Genomic DNA, 15,345 nt, shown 5'->3' on the forward strand with positions numbered 1-15,345 from the left:
GATTAGACCATCTGTATTCGCTAATTGTCCTTTATAGAAATTAGGCTCCTATCCTCCCACAGGGACCACGAGAGGGGTGTTATCACCTTCAATGGTTACATTTCAGAGAGATAGATCCCAGCTCAGGGAGAAACACATTGCTAGGTTGTAGGAGATTTACATCTCATAAAGGCAGAGAAAGAATTTACAATTGCAAATTTTCTAAAGTAAAATATTCTAAGAAAAGGGAGGTCAGGGCCCGAGAGTTGCCTGGCTAAAGGTGAGTCAAGCTGAGGGGGACCTTTTGGCCATCTTGGTCAAAATGCACTTCTTATCTTATAAGCAGTGTTATGCTTGAGGCAGTATATTCAGAAGGGATTATTGCATTTCTTAGGTGAGTAAAAACTTTCAGCCTCTCAGACTCCAGAGTTATAACACTGCATGAGCTATGCTATACTTGCCAAGTCCTGTATTGCCCCAAGTGCTTTTTGCTTAAAAGGTATCTAACTCCTATGCTAGTTTCACCTATGATATCTCTGGGAGTGCAAAAAGCAGAGAAGCAAAGGTGATATTGGCTGATGTGTATATTGACAGATTATCACTCTTTAAAAGGAGAGTGGCCATTTACTTTTTTGTCAGCAAACACAAGTCATCTTGCCTTGTGTATAATAACAAAGCTTACTAAACCATGTGTGCAAAATGTCTTCAAATCACCTAAAATCAGCTCATTCCACTTCCTCTTTTAATGTTTATTCATTACCCCCTTTATTTAGTAAACATTTATGTGCCAGGTCTTGTGGTAGGCAACAGATGAAGCATGTACTATCTTCCAAAACAGACATAAACTGGACACTCTACCTGTAGAAACCAGAAACTTCCAGTCACCATAGCTAGCATGATATTACTATGATAATAATAAATATTTACTAAGTATTTCTAACAAGTCCTGTGCAAGTACTTTCCATCATTTATATAATCTACTGTTCATAATTGCCTGATGAGTTCAGTACTTTTATTATCAGATCACTGCTTTACAGATGACAAATCTGAGTCTTAGAGTAATTAAATGAATTACCCTAGGTTAAGTGGCTATGAACAGTAGAATAGGAACTTGAAACCAGGTCTGTGTGACCTTAAGCCCTTGCTCCTAATCATTTTATTATGTTCCCTGCTGAAGGCTACAGAGAGCATCGCACACCTCCTTCATTTATTTGGTGTAAATTCAGCATGTTTGTATTATGCACCATAGAATTTAGAATCTGTATTGTTAGTGGAAATCCCCTTTTTGAGAGATAGAGAAGGCAAGAGATGACCTCTAAGAAAGGATGACAGTAGCAGTGCATGAAGCTGATACTAAAAACTCACAGTGCTCCCAGAGTACCAGCAGGGAACATGATTTGGTGGAACAAACATCTACCAAGCATCCATCCTGCCAGGCTTGTGGTGCTACATACCAGGGTGAGAGAGAGTCGTACATCAGGTAAGTTCTCTGTCCTGGAGAAGGCCACATTCTCTAGCACCACATGTCCCCAACCTCAGATCATATTCACAATTTTTGCTATATCCACACATCACATGCACTATTATTTGTTTAATATTTATCTTCAGACAGACCCACTTCATAACATCACAGTGAATGGAGGAAAAGACACAGAAGTAATTATTGGCAATAACTAGAATAAATATAACATCATCACAATGTCGATATTCATCTGTGCACTACCTAAGTTCATCTCCAGTGCCACTTTGGGAAGGAATGCTTGCCTTCAATTTTCTCTTGGTTTCCTCTTTCCCATCTAACTGTAGACATCATTGCACAGCTTCCAGGCCCAGCTCTCACTCTGGTAGAATGCTCTAGAACTTTGTTACTCTCCTTCATTTCTACTCTACCTGCCACCCACTGTACACATCAATGAGTGTTCAAATTCCATTTCCTCATGGCCTTCATTGGTGGCTCACTGAGTAGTCTGATAAAATAACTCTCCTTGGAAAGTGCTCATAGAGTAATAGCTATCAATAATAGGAAATGTGCAACGAGCCAGGCATTGGACCATAGATCACTATCTTATTTAATCTTCACAACAGTCTAGTGAGGAAAATACTATTATTATCCCCTCTTTACAGGTGAAGAGACTGAGGCTGGCATTGTGACTATGTAAAAGGAGCTTACCTAATTTGCTTAGGATGCCACAGCTAGTCATTTACAGACCTGTCCACCTTTCAAATCTACATGTTCTTAAACCGAAAATTGGTCAACTTTTCTGTACCACAATGAATGGAAGGCCTACATTCGAACCTATGCTGTATCTCGCAGAAGATATAACATAACTCACTCGTCATCTCACTACCCCACCCACCACTACTACCCTTCTCTGAAGTTCATCTGCCACACATTGCCATAGTTGTCCTTTTTTTTTTTTTTTTTTTTTTTAGTCGGAGTCTTGCTGCTCAGTTGCCCAGGCTGGAGTGCAGTGGCACCATTTTGGCTCATTGCAAGCTCTGCCTCCCCAGTTCACGCCATTCTCCTGCCTCAGCCTCCCGAGTAGCTGGGACCACAGGCGCCCGCCACCATGCCCGGCTAATTTTTTTATATTTTTAGTAGAGATGGGGTTTCACCGTGTTAGCTAGGATGGTCTCCATCTCCTGACCTCATGATCTGCCAGTACTGGCCTCCCAAAGTGCTGGGATTACAGGCATGAGCCACCACGCCGGCCCATAGTTGTCCTTCTAAAAGATAAACATAACCCCCTCCCTCCCTCTCTCTCTCTTAATCTCACCCCGTCTTTGTCTCTATCTCTCTCTCTCTTTCCCTCATGCAAGCACACACACTCAAAGACCTCCAATGGCTGGCTTCCCATTGCCTACAGGATACAGTACAAAGTTCAAATGTCTTACAGCCTTCAAAGCTCTTCACAATCTGGTCACAACCTGACTTCCCAGCGCCCTCTCTCTCTCAACTCACAGCCATGTTAGATCTCACTCATTTCCCAACAGGTCATACTTCCCCATGGTTCTGCCATCTCCCAACAGGTCATACTTCCCCATGGCTCTGGGAAAAGGCAGCCGTGAATGCTGCAGGGCCACAATAAGAGCACTGGCTGGGGAGTATATAGCCCTATGTTCGAATTCCAACACTGGGCAGGTTAGTTAACCTCTGGGGGCCTTCTCTGTGTTCTGACACATAAGGCACTGACAATGCTCCTCCCTTGTAAGAATTGGACTGGATGATGGGTCTAAAGCACTTCACACGGGGCCTGACCCTTCGCACAACAATTGGCATCTAGCAAGGATTCAAATACATATTGTCATTGCTCCCTCAAAAATTAACTGGAATTGTTTTTTTCTTCCCATCTGGATATAAGTTTATCCATTCTTCAAGCTCAAAAAGTGTCTTCTCTCTGAAGCCTTCTCCAATCTCTTTGGGCAATATTAATCCTCCTTCCTCTCTATTTCCCTACCACTCAGCACTGGCCTCAACTATAATACTTAAAGTTGGATTTTAATTATCTGTCACTTTTTTTCTTGCTACCATTAGACCATGATCTCTTCTACAGCCTTTATATCTATCAAGTGCAATACTCAGCATATGGTAAGCTGACAAAAGTTTGTTGAATAACCTAACCTGTTCCTCCACTCTCACAGACATTATTTGCATTTCAATAATGTTACAGAATTAGACTGGAACTTTAGGCACTGAAGCTGGAGCAATGGGGTGAGTGTAGAAGGTGAGCTCTTCCTTAGAAATCCCCAAATGCTTACATCCATTCCCTATGTATAAAGCCATTTTTGTTCCAGAATCATTGTCTGCAAACTATATTGGCCTTCCCTTAGAAACATGAGGGGATTTTTGTGACAGGAAAAGATAATGCTTACAAAACCTTTTCATTGTAAACGTTGATTATTTATGAACTCTTACAGGAAAGGGACCCTCTCGATGCTGGCACATGGGAGAAGCCATCCCCCCCTCCAATTTATAATAAATGAATGTTGAAGTAAATCTCTTCATTAACTAGATGGAGAAAGGAATTTATGCTCCAAAGTAATCACTCATCTCTTCAGCACAAAAACCCCAAAGATTCCACTTCCTGAACATTCTCTCTAATGGGGCAGACCTTTGCTGACCGGCTGGGCACAGGCACGACTTCAGCAGGTAAACTCCATGGAACTCGAAGCCCAAAGCAAACACACAGCAATACTTCCTGGAAGCCAGTGGGTGGCCTTGGCTGGTGAAAGCTCGTCCTTCAAGCAACTGAGGCAGGAGTCCATTAAAGGTGTTAATTTTACATGATGTGGCACGGCAAGTTTATAAATAAATAACAAATGAACATTCCCCACGGTTCCTCTCCTCTGAGTTTCTGTGTACCTGCTGCAGGCCTGGCAACAGCAGGAGCTACTCAGATGCCAGATCTGGAATTGCCCTTCAAAAAGTGAAGAAGGAGGCCTTCCTGTCACCAGGACTTGATAAGTTTTGATGCTTTGGTTGCTGGATCCAGCCACCTTTGAAAGCTAGCTACTAATTCATCCTCTATGGTTGGATGTGCTCAATTTAAGATTATTATCATAAGCTACAAGAACAAAACACAGATGTTAGAGTTTCAGAAAAATGTACTGTTGGGGACCATTAGTAAAAAATACTGTTTAAAATGTATAACATATGTAACTATTAAATACATAAAAATCCTATGTACCATGAGGCAAAACATGATGAAAGTTGTTGAATATTTTAAATACCTATATTGCTACATAAAATGGTTCTATGCAGTAGAATTTTCTATTGCAGGAGATTTATGAAATTTTGTCAAAGTGGTAGATCATGCTGAAGTGACGGGAAATACTAGCACACTTTAGGTTGCTTCCTATTTTTAATTAAGTTTGAAACTGCATCTTTGCACTTGTGAGTGTGCATATAAATATATGTAAGTGCAGATGTGATGAACAATAATGCTGATCTATGCAGACATTCAAATTCACTCACAAAATGGCCCCCTCCCACTGCAGAGAATATTACTTAATTGAGGCTAGGTCTGTGTAATCATAATGAACTAGACGTAGAGCGGCAAAACTCGACCAGCGTGGTTCACCCTCATTTATTTTAACAGCCTAAAAGGAAAGAATTGAGCAAGCTCTTTTGTGTCCTGACCTGGATTTCCAACATGGAGATTAATCATGACAACCAACTGTTATGGTGCTTGTCATGTTGACCCATGTCAACAAAGGTGGAGACCGACTGAGCTTGGGTAGGTTGTCTGAAGTCCATCTAATTCTTATTCTGAGGGACTAAGACAGGGAAATGGGCTCAAAGGTACCCTTGAGGACAAACTGGGGCCCAAGTTACTCAAGAGTCCAAAATACTAAGCAAGTGTTAACAAAGGTGGACAACCAAGGGCAAATGATAAGGTCAGGTACACAGTAATGAAAGTCTAAATAAAGGGAAGTGGAGCAAAAAGAAGCAAAAAGAATGCAAGCAGTGTGCTCTCTAAACACAATTTGAGTTCTTTTTCTCCAAAACCTGCTCCCTGTCCACCCGGATCAACTTCTCCTTCAAATTTCCACAGCACCTGGAATTCATATCATATCACCTAGCATGTAGTCATGTACACGTATATGTTTGTTTTATCCTAACTCAATTTAATTGTTTAGAGATCAGTAACTATATCTCACATATCTGTGTTTTCTCGAGGGTCTAGCACAGCTTTATGTACATTAAATTTTCAGTAATTGCTCATTGGTTGAGCTAAAAGTGATTTTTGGCCTCAAGCAAGGATTGATAACAAGCTCCATCCATTTTTCCTCCATCATGTCGAGTCTACATATCTGTTCCAATATTCCTACAAAGAATATAAACATATACTCTAAAATACATGAGGGTATGTTTCTATTTATTCTATACTTTTTTCTGTAACTTTTTAATACAACCATACATGTAGAACCAACTAATTTTTCTGATAACTACATAAAATTCTATGGTGTGGCTCCATCACAATTTAATTATAGGCATACCTCATTTGGTTGCGTTTTGCTTTATTGTGCTTTATTGTACAGATAACGCATTTTTAAAAATAAATTAAATATTTGTGGCAACCTGTGTCAAGCAAGTTTATCAGTGCCATTTTTCCAACAGCTCGTGCTCACGTTGTGTCTTTGTGTCATATTTTGGTAATCCTCACACTATCAAACTTTTTCATTATGATCTTATTTGTCATAGTGATTTGTGATTGGTGATCCTCGATGTTATTATTGTACTTATTTTGAGGTGCCATGCATTGTGCCCATACAAGACAGCAAACCTAATTGATAAACGTTGTGTGTGATCTGACTGCTCCACCTACCGGCCATCCACCCTTCTCTCTCTCTCTCTTTTCAGGCTTTCCTATTCCCTGAGACACCACAATATTAAATTAGGACAATTAATAACCCTTCAATGGTCTCTAGGTGTTCAAGTGAAAGAAAAAGTTGCACATCTGTCACTTGAAATCAAAGCTAGAACTGATTCTGCTTAGCAAGGGAGGTGTGTTTGGGCAAGACAGGCTGAAAACTAGGCCTCAAGTCAAACAGCCAAGTTGTGAATGCAAAGAAAAAGATTAAAAGTGCTACTCCAGTGAATACACAAATGATAAGAAAGTGGGCCAGGACCGGTGGCTCACGCCTGTAATCCCAGCATTTTGGGTGACCGAGGCAGGCAGATCACCTGAGGTCAGTGAAGCCCTGCCTCTACTAAAAATACAAAAATTAGCCAGGCAAGGTGGCATGCACCTGTAGTTCCAGCTACTCAGGAGGCTGAGGGAGGAGAATCGCTTGAACCTGGGAGGCAGAGGTTGCAGTGAGCTGAGATCACGCCACTGCACTCCAGCCTGGGTGACAGAGCAAGACTCTGTCTCAAAAGAAAAAAAAAAAAAAAAGTGAAAAAACCCTATTGCTTATGTAGAGAAAGTTACAGTGGTCTGAATAGATCAAACCAGTTACAACATTCCCTTAAACCAGAGGCTAATCCGTGACGAAGGCCCTAAGTTTTTTCAATTCTCTGAAGACTGAGAGAGATGAGGAAGCTGCAGAAGACAAGTTGAAGGCTAGGAGAGGCTGGTTCATGACGTTTAAGTAAAGAAGCCATCTCCGTAACAAAAAATTGCAAAGTGAACCAGCATGTGCTGATGTAAAAGCTGCAGCAAGTTATCCAGAAAATCTGGCTAAGATCATTGATGACGGTAGCTACGCTAAATAACAGCTATTTAATGTAGACAAAACAGCCTTCTATTGGAAGGAGATGCCATCTAGGACTTTTCATAGCTAGAGAGGAGAAGTCAACACTTGCTTCAAAGCTTCAAAGGGCAAACTGACTCTTGTTAGGGGCTAATGCAGCTGATGGCTTTAAGTTGAAGCCAATGCTTATTTGCCATTCCAGAAATCCAAGGGCCCTTAAGAATTATGCTAAATCTATTCTGCCTATGCTATGTAAATGGAACAACACAACCTGGATGACAGTGTCTTAGTTTACAGCAGAGATAACTGAATCACTTAAGCCCACTGTTGACACTTACTGATCAGAAAAAAAATAATACTCTTTCTAAATATTACTGCTCACTGACAAGGCACCTGGTCACCCGAGAGCTCTGATGGAGATGTAAAGGAGATAAACATTGTTTCATTCCTGCTAATAGAACATCTATTCCCATAGATCAAGGAGTCATTTTTACTTTCAAGTCTCATTATTTAAGAACTATATTTCATAAGACTGTAGCTGCCATAGACAGTGATTTTGCTAATGGATCTGGGCAAAGTAAATTGAAAACCTTCTGGAAAAAATTCAGCCTACCCGATGCCAATAAGAACATTCATTATTCATAAGAGGAGGTCAAAATATCAACATTAGCAGGAGTTAGTACTTGATTCCAACTTTCTTGGGTGAGTCTGAGGAGTTCAAGACTTCAGTGGTGGAAGTAACTGCAAATATAGTAGAAATAACAAGATAGCTAGAATTAGAAGTAGAGCCTGAAGATGTGACTGAGTTGCTGTGATTTCCTGATAAAATTCATATGCATGAGAGTTGGTTCTTATGAATGATCAAAGAAAGTGGTTTCTTGAGATATAATCTACTTCTGGTGAAGATGCTGTGAAGTGTTGAAACAACAACAAAAGGATGGATAGTATTACATAAACTTAGTTGCTAAAGCAGCAGCAAGGTTTGAGAGAATTGACTCCAATTTTCAAAGAAGGTCTGTGGTAAGTAAAATGCTATTAAACATCGTACACTACAGAGAAATCTTTTGTGAAAGGAAGAGTCCATCTTTGTTACAAACTTCATTGTTGTCTTATTTTAAGTAATTACCACAGCCACCCCAACCTTCAGCAACCACCACCCTGATCAGTCAGCAGTTATCAACATTGAGGCAAGATCCTCCAGTAGGAATCAGATTATGACTCACTAAAGACTCAGATGATTGTTAGGATTTTTTTTCTTTCAAGCAATAAAGCACTTTATTTTATTCTATTTAAGTGTTTTTTATTTTTTGAGTCTTGCTTTATTGCCCAGGCTAGAGTATAGTGGCGTGATCTTGGCTCACTGCAGCCTCCACCTCCCGGGTTCAAGTGATTGTCCTGCTTAAGCCTCTCAAGTAACTGGAATTACAGGCATGCACCCCCACACTCGGCTAATTTTTTGTATTTTTAGTAGGGACAGTGTTTCGCCATGTTCGCCAGGCTGGTCTTGACCTCCTGACTTCAGGCGATCTACCCATCTCGGCCTCCCAAAGTGCTGGGATTACAGGCATGAGCCAGCATGCCGGGCCAATAAAATATTTTAAAATTAGAATATGTACATTTTTAGACATAATGCTATTGTACACTTGATAGACTACAGTAGAGTGTAAACATAACTTTTATAAACTCTGGGAAACAAACAAAAAAAAACTTGTGTGACTTGCTTTACTGTGATATTCACTTTATTGTGGTGGTCTGGTATGCCTGTTGTCATTTCTCTATTGATAGGTATTTTTCTTGATACCATTTACTACAATGTGATAACCAATATTACAACAGATACATTTATCTATGTCCTTTCATATTCATAGTTTAATTTATATTTTAGATTCCCACAGTAAGACTCCATAGTTAAAGGTAATTTTGCAAAATTTAATTATCAAAGATACCTCTAGTTTACTTTCCAAAAATATTTGGTAGGTCATCCTCCTACTATTAATATATTTGTATTTCTGTTGCTCTACACTCTTGACAATAATGGACATTACCAATTCTTTTAATATTTACCAACAGAAAAGGTTTAGAATTAGGATTAGGATTCAAGCAAAAAATGGTATCTCACAGTTGTTTTGTTTTGCATTTCTCTGCCTGCTAATGAAATTAAGTCAATCCATTGTGTATTTGCATATCTTCTTTAGGAATTGCCTTTCATTTTGCTATTTTTCATGTTTAATGTTTAGGAGTTCTTTGTATATTAGGAATATTTTTCATTCATAAATGATACATATATTGTTCTCCCAGATAAATCTTGTATTTCATATTTTCTAAATTCCTTTTGGCCAATCACTGCCTCTTAGAACCTGCCTCCCAATCCCTTTTTGCTAGCAACCCAGGCGTAGCATATAATAATGTATCCACTGAGATTTAATACATTTATTTAACAACTTCAACCAACATCAATCCATGATATTTGGCCATATGGCTAGACTAACCATGCAACTAATCATTGTAGAGTAGAACATTTGATATCCTAAAATGACTACTGGATTAAGTGAGGCAATTTCTTTTTAGTCCAAACTTAGCTCTCAGGTTAAATACTTATATCCTACTAGTGGGAATGTAAATTATTGCAACCACTATGGAAAACGGTATGGAAGTTTCTCAAAGAACTAAAAATAGATCTACCATTTGATCCAGCGATCTCACTACTTTGGGATCCTACCCAAAGGAAAAGAAGTCATTATGTCAAATAGACACCTGCATGCTCATGTTCATCACAGCACAATCTGCGATTGTAAAGGTCTAAGTGCCCATCAATTGATGAGTGGATAAAGAAAATGTGATATATATATACACACACACATACACCATGGACTACTACTCAGCCATAAAACGGAACGAAATAATGTCTTTTGAAGCAACTTGCATGTAACTGGAGGACATTACCTTAAGTGAAGCAACTCAGGAATAGAAAACCAAAAACCGTATGTTCTCACTTATAAGTGGGAGCTAAGCTATGGGTATGCAAGGGCATACAGAGTGGTATAATGGACACTGGAGACTAAGAAGCAGGGAGAATGGAATGGAAGCCAGGGCTGAAAACTTACCTGTTGGATACAAGGTACACTATTTTGGTGACTGGTACACTAAATGTCCAGACTTAACCACTATACAATTCATCTATGTAAACAAAAATCACTTATACCGCTAAAACTATAGAAACAAAAAAATAAATACATAACAATAACAAACAAACAAACTTGGCTCCTAGGTCAATGCCCACTCTTACCTGCAACTTCACCCCTGCTTAGTCCAACAAAGAGAGGACTTCCCAGAATGGATTTGAACCCAAAGATAATGTGTGAAACTATAGCTGTAAAGAGCATTTGAGAAAAAATATGGAGGAAAGAAACTAAAGAGAAGTTTTTGGCATGGCACGTGTGAACACACACACATGCAGTCACACACACACACACCCCAATGCAGAGCAGTGTGTTAACTCTAGCACAGATCTGTCCACTATGTTATGCAGACCTGATTTTGTTGATTCAGCAAAGGCAGATTTAAAAGCACACAAAGGAAAAGCCTAGAGAAATATATAAAGCCAGCAAACATTTGCACTGTAAACATCAAGAGGAAACTGAATTTGTGTGATGGGAAAGAAAGGTTTAAGATCTTCACTCTAGCAAAATTCACAGTGATTTCTGGGATTTGAGAAACTGTTTAGATTGAGGTAGGATTTGGAGAGTTTGTTTGAATGAGGGAGGAAAGTAAACTAAAAAACTTACAATGCAGATATAGGGTTTACTTCATCATGGGAGTTTGAAAAGAAACAATTGGAATATAGATAATCCAGGGTGCTCTAAAGAAAGATTTTAGATTTGAAATAGGGCAGATAAGACTTATCCATCCCATCAGAGAGAATTAAGGTCTGGGTCACCACCATGTGGGTTCAGTTAGTTTCGTCCGCAGCCTATGGAGCCACTTGCATCCCTGCCATCAATCCCCTCTCCGAACGGGTCTATAGAAACCCCATGAGTTCTGCCATAGAAAAACATTACTTCAGTGAAGTACGTTTATTAACTAGATGCCATTGACTAAACAATGTATTCTAAATGGAAGACTCCTTTTAGTTGATAAGTTATATATGTAGGAAAAGATCAAATTCTAAAATACCATATAACTGAATAAAATACAGCAAAAAAAAATTTTAAAATGTTTAAACAAAGGGAGAAAATGCTCATATGTGTAGTGAAAATAGCAAAATTTTAAAAACTGTATATAGACTGACTTTATTTCAGTAAAGGACACACATATATTTTGTATACAGAAGTGGAGAAAAAACTGAAAAGAAAATACCACAAAATGTCACCAGTGGTTAACTCAATAGGACTGTCAGTGACTTTTACTTTCTTCTTTACAGTTCCCTGCATTTTATAAATAAGTTTAAGATGAACATGTGTTATTTTTTAAATTAGCAAAAGCTATTTTAAATAAATACCTTTTTATGATATATTTTAACTGTTTTTTTGACTAGTATGATTCTCAGTCGTGTTTTCTCCTTATTTTCTCTCAGTTCATTAATCCGAAGTCCTTCCCATTCCCATAGCTCTCATTCCTACACGATCTTGACTGCCTCTGGAGGGGAGTGGAAAAATGGCATTTCTATCATTCTTTGCTCCCAACATTTCTGTACTATCTAACCTATAGCAAAAACAAATGAAATAGAAATAAAAAATTATAAAAACTGCTTTCAGATACAAATTATACTACCCTATATTTGTTTTTACCATGAGGAAGTTTTAGAAGACAACTTCTAAGCAATAACTTTAACAAACTTGGTTTGATTTGCTTGTTTTTGTTTTGAGAGAAAGCAAGCTACAAACTCAAGCATATTTCTTTTCCTTTTGGTTTTGTTTTTTGTTTTTTTTTTTTTTTCTTTTTTTTCTTTATGGAGTCTCGCTCCGTCACCAGTCCTGGAGTGCAGTGGTACGATCTCGGCTGACTGCAACCTCCACCTCCCAGGTTCAAGCGATTCCCCTGCCTTGGCCTCCTGAGTAGCTGGGACTACAGGCATGCACCACTAGGCCTGGCTAATTTTTTTTGTATTTTAGTAGAGACGGGGTTTCACCATGTTGACCAGGATGGTCTCCATCTCCTGACCTCGTGATCCACCCACTTTGGCCTCCCAAAGTGCTGGGATTACAGGCGTGAGCTATCACGCCCAGCCAAGCATATTTGAAAATCCCTGTGCATGTTTTAACATGGCATTAAGTTTAAGAAGTGAGCAAAGGCTTTAAATAGAAATACGTGAAGGTATTTTATCACATGGAAAATTCATGCAGGGTTGATAGTCTCTGTGCAATTTTGTGACCCTTGATTAGTTACTATTATTATTTAAATTATGCATGACATGGTGAAATTTGTCTCTTTATAAAACTGAGGTACACTTAGTGGTGTTTCTGCCTTGTCACACTTGCAACTTGACACAGGACAAATGGACAGATTATTGACTATAGCTTCAACCACACAAATATTGAACTTTTGTATATATCGTTATGATGAAAATTCACTGATAGGGTTTCTCAAACCACCAGGAAAAGGAGGTGAGATAAAATCATGGTTCTTTTCTCATCTACAACAAAAATATGGGTCTTACTCCCAGATATTTTGCTTATGTGGGGAAATTTTCAGACAAAGAACAAATCCGATCTTATTGGCTCTTCCTCAAAGGATCATCAGAGTGTGTGTGTTGGAACTACTGGAACAGCTAGTACGTGGTAGAACCTAAATGTGAACTGGGCATTCTGACTCCAGAGCTCTCACACCTCATCCCTACACTTTAAGGATGAACAAACCCACAATAACCTGTGACACGCTTTCTACCACTATTTGCATATACCAGGATTTTGCTTTAACCATGAGGACAACTTTCTAATAGTGAAAATTCTAACACCAGTGAAAGTGCTGATAGGTTCCTCAGATTAAATCAAAGTACTCATTACTTGTCTCACAATTGAGAAACATTAGCCCTGGTCACTGAATAATGAACATAATTCATTTTGTTTTTACGTCGCATTGACTAGAAAATACACATTTCTCAGCTTTTTGTGGAAGTGTAAATCACATTCAAAAATGCATAAATCCTAGGTGTTTGACTTGATAAAGTATCATAAAGTGAACTCCCCCATGTGATCACTATCCAGGGCAAAAAAAAAAAACATTGCCAACCCCCAGAATCCCCCCTTAAGCAACCACCTAATCCCTTCTCTCTTCCCTGGAAAGGTAACCACTATCTTTACTTCTAACACCATAGATTAGTTTTGTCTGCTTTTTAACTTTATTTAAGTGAAAACATAATGGGGATTATCTTGAGTCTGGCTTCTTCTACCCAGCATTATTATGTTTGTGAAATTGATCCCTGTTGTTACAGGCAGCTGTAACTCATTTATTCTTAGGTTATTGTTAATAGTATTCCATGAAAAAATATGTAACAATTAACTTTTTGTTTACCCAGTCTGCAAATAGACACTTGAGTTAGATATCAACATTGTTTTTTAAAGTTTTTTCCTGTCAAGGTACAAATACAGAATGGACATAACATGTAAGGAATAACCACCAAATGAAATATAATCTCCACCCATTTATCTCTCTCAGACAAATGAGGATAAAGGCACATGAAGTCCTTACACACTGAGTTGGAACATAGGCAGATTCTGACGGAAGGAGGCTAAGATTTGGCATGAGAGAAATATGGGGGTTGTCAGGTGAAGGATTGACAGTGGGAGGGATAGCGGCAGGTCCCCATGAGGGTACTAGCGTGGTTCAAGAGCTGCAGTCATAGGTAGATTTGTAGCCATTGTGAAGGTGTGGAAAATTAAGTTCAATGAAACACATGGGAAAAAGTCTTCAGTGAAGTACTCATGATAGGTAGTATTGTGATAAGACAGCAAAGTCCTCATAATAGTATTATGATAAGGCAGTGCCATGGTTCCGGGTGATGGGCAGTTTCGTATAAGACCCACACCAGAAACTTCAGGTGTGGGGCAGTGACTTCCAACTCCAGTACCATGGAGAAGTTGATCTAGGGAAAGTGAGAAAGGATTTCATAGCCCTTGTCCTAGAGGCTACAGGTTCAGTGCAGCTCTCCAGAGGTCATCTGGAACTCTAGGCAAGGAATATAAAGCAACATGGTAGGAGGTAAAGAATAATGGGATCTGCAGATTAAATGGTTCCCAAGACTTCCCTCCCAGCTGTCAGCTTTCATTCTGATTGGTTAGTGCTCAGCTGTGCAACCCGTTAATACGTTGCTTATCAGTCTTTTGGCTTCCAGCAGGTGAGAAGGGTAAGTGGAATCAATATTTTTTGTAAATTTATCCAAAATTGTACTGCTGAAATCTCAAGTTGGAGGAAACTATAAATAGACTCTGGCTTTTCTTTGCCTTTCATCTTTACCTTTTGTGTGACTTGGATTTTAATGAGAAGTAGAGAAAAATAAAATTTAATAGGGAGTCAGGACATCTGGGTTCTGGTTTTAGGTCTGCCCCTGAGGTAACTAACTGCTTTTGCACAAATCAGTCTTGAGTTTCCTAAGCAAAATGACAGTTGAAACAAACGATCTCTGACTTGATAAGTCTACAACCAGTCCCTGATGTTTCCTGACATCTCCTGCCGCCAACACAAGCGTTGAGAATAAGCGTGTATATGTATTTGTGTGTGCAAACGTGTGTGTGCACATACTTTGCCCATACTTTATATATGTGAAGTAAAATCTGCTTGGAAATATGGGAAAAGTTGAAAACAGTTAAATAAGCACTTTTAGATGATAATCTGGGTCTCTTGGGATGGTAAAAATTTCCTTCATTTTCTGCTGTTGCTAAAAGTACAAATAGGAATTCACTTAAAATTCACTTTTTGTCAATTACATATATCCCTTTAACTTCTAACACCTAGGGCTCTAAAGTGTATGTGACAACTCTAATTAGAGCAACAAAGGGAAGGACACAGCTTTTCTGAATTATATCATTTCACAGAAGAGGCATTCCTTGTGACCTACAAGAGCTGCAGGATAAGCACTAATCATGACTCTGCCTCAACCCTGTGAAAACTGACTCATGAATAAATTGGACCATTTATTCATTTCTAATTATAGAAATGAGGCATATCTTTCTT

At 38.9% G+C, this 15,345-nt stretch overlaps 1 pseudogene; it reads left to right on the plus strand.

The window, feature by feature from the left end:
- The first annotated feature begins 1,304 nt into the window (after positions 1-1,304).
- The window catches only part of LOC103214872 (magnesium transporter NIPA2-like), a 42,128-nt pseudogene continuing 28,087 nt past the window's right edge, over positions 1,305-15,345 (plus strand).

Source organism: Chlorocebus sabaeus, chromosome 3 (genome assembly GCF_047675955.1).
Source record: "Chlorocebus sabaeus isolate Y175 chromosome 3, mChlSab1.0.hap1, whole genome shotgun sequence".
In the NCBI taxonomy this organism is placed as follows: Eukaryota; Metazoa; Chordata; class Mammalia; order Primates; family Cercopithecidae; genus Chlorocebus; species Chlorocebus sabaeus.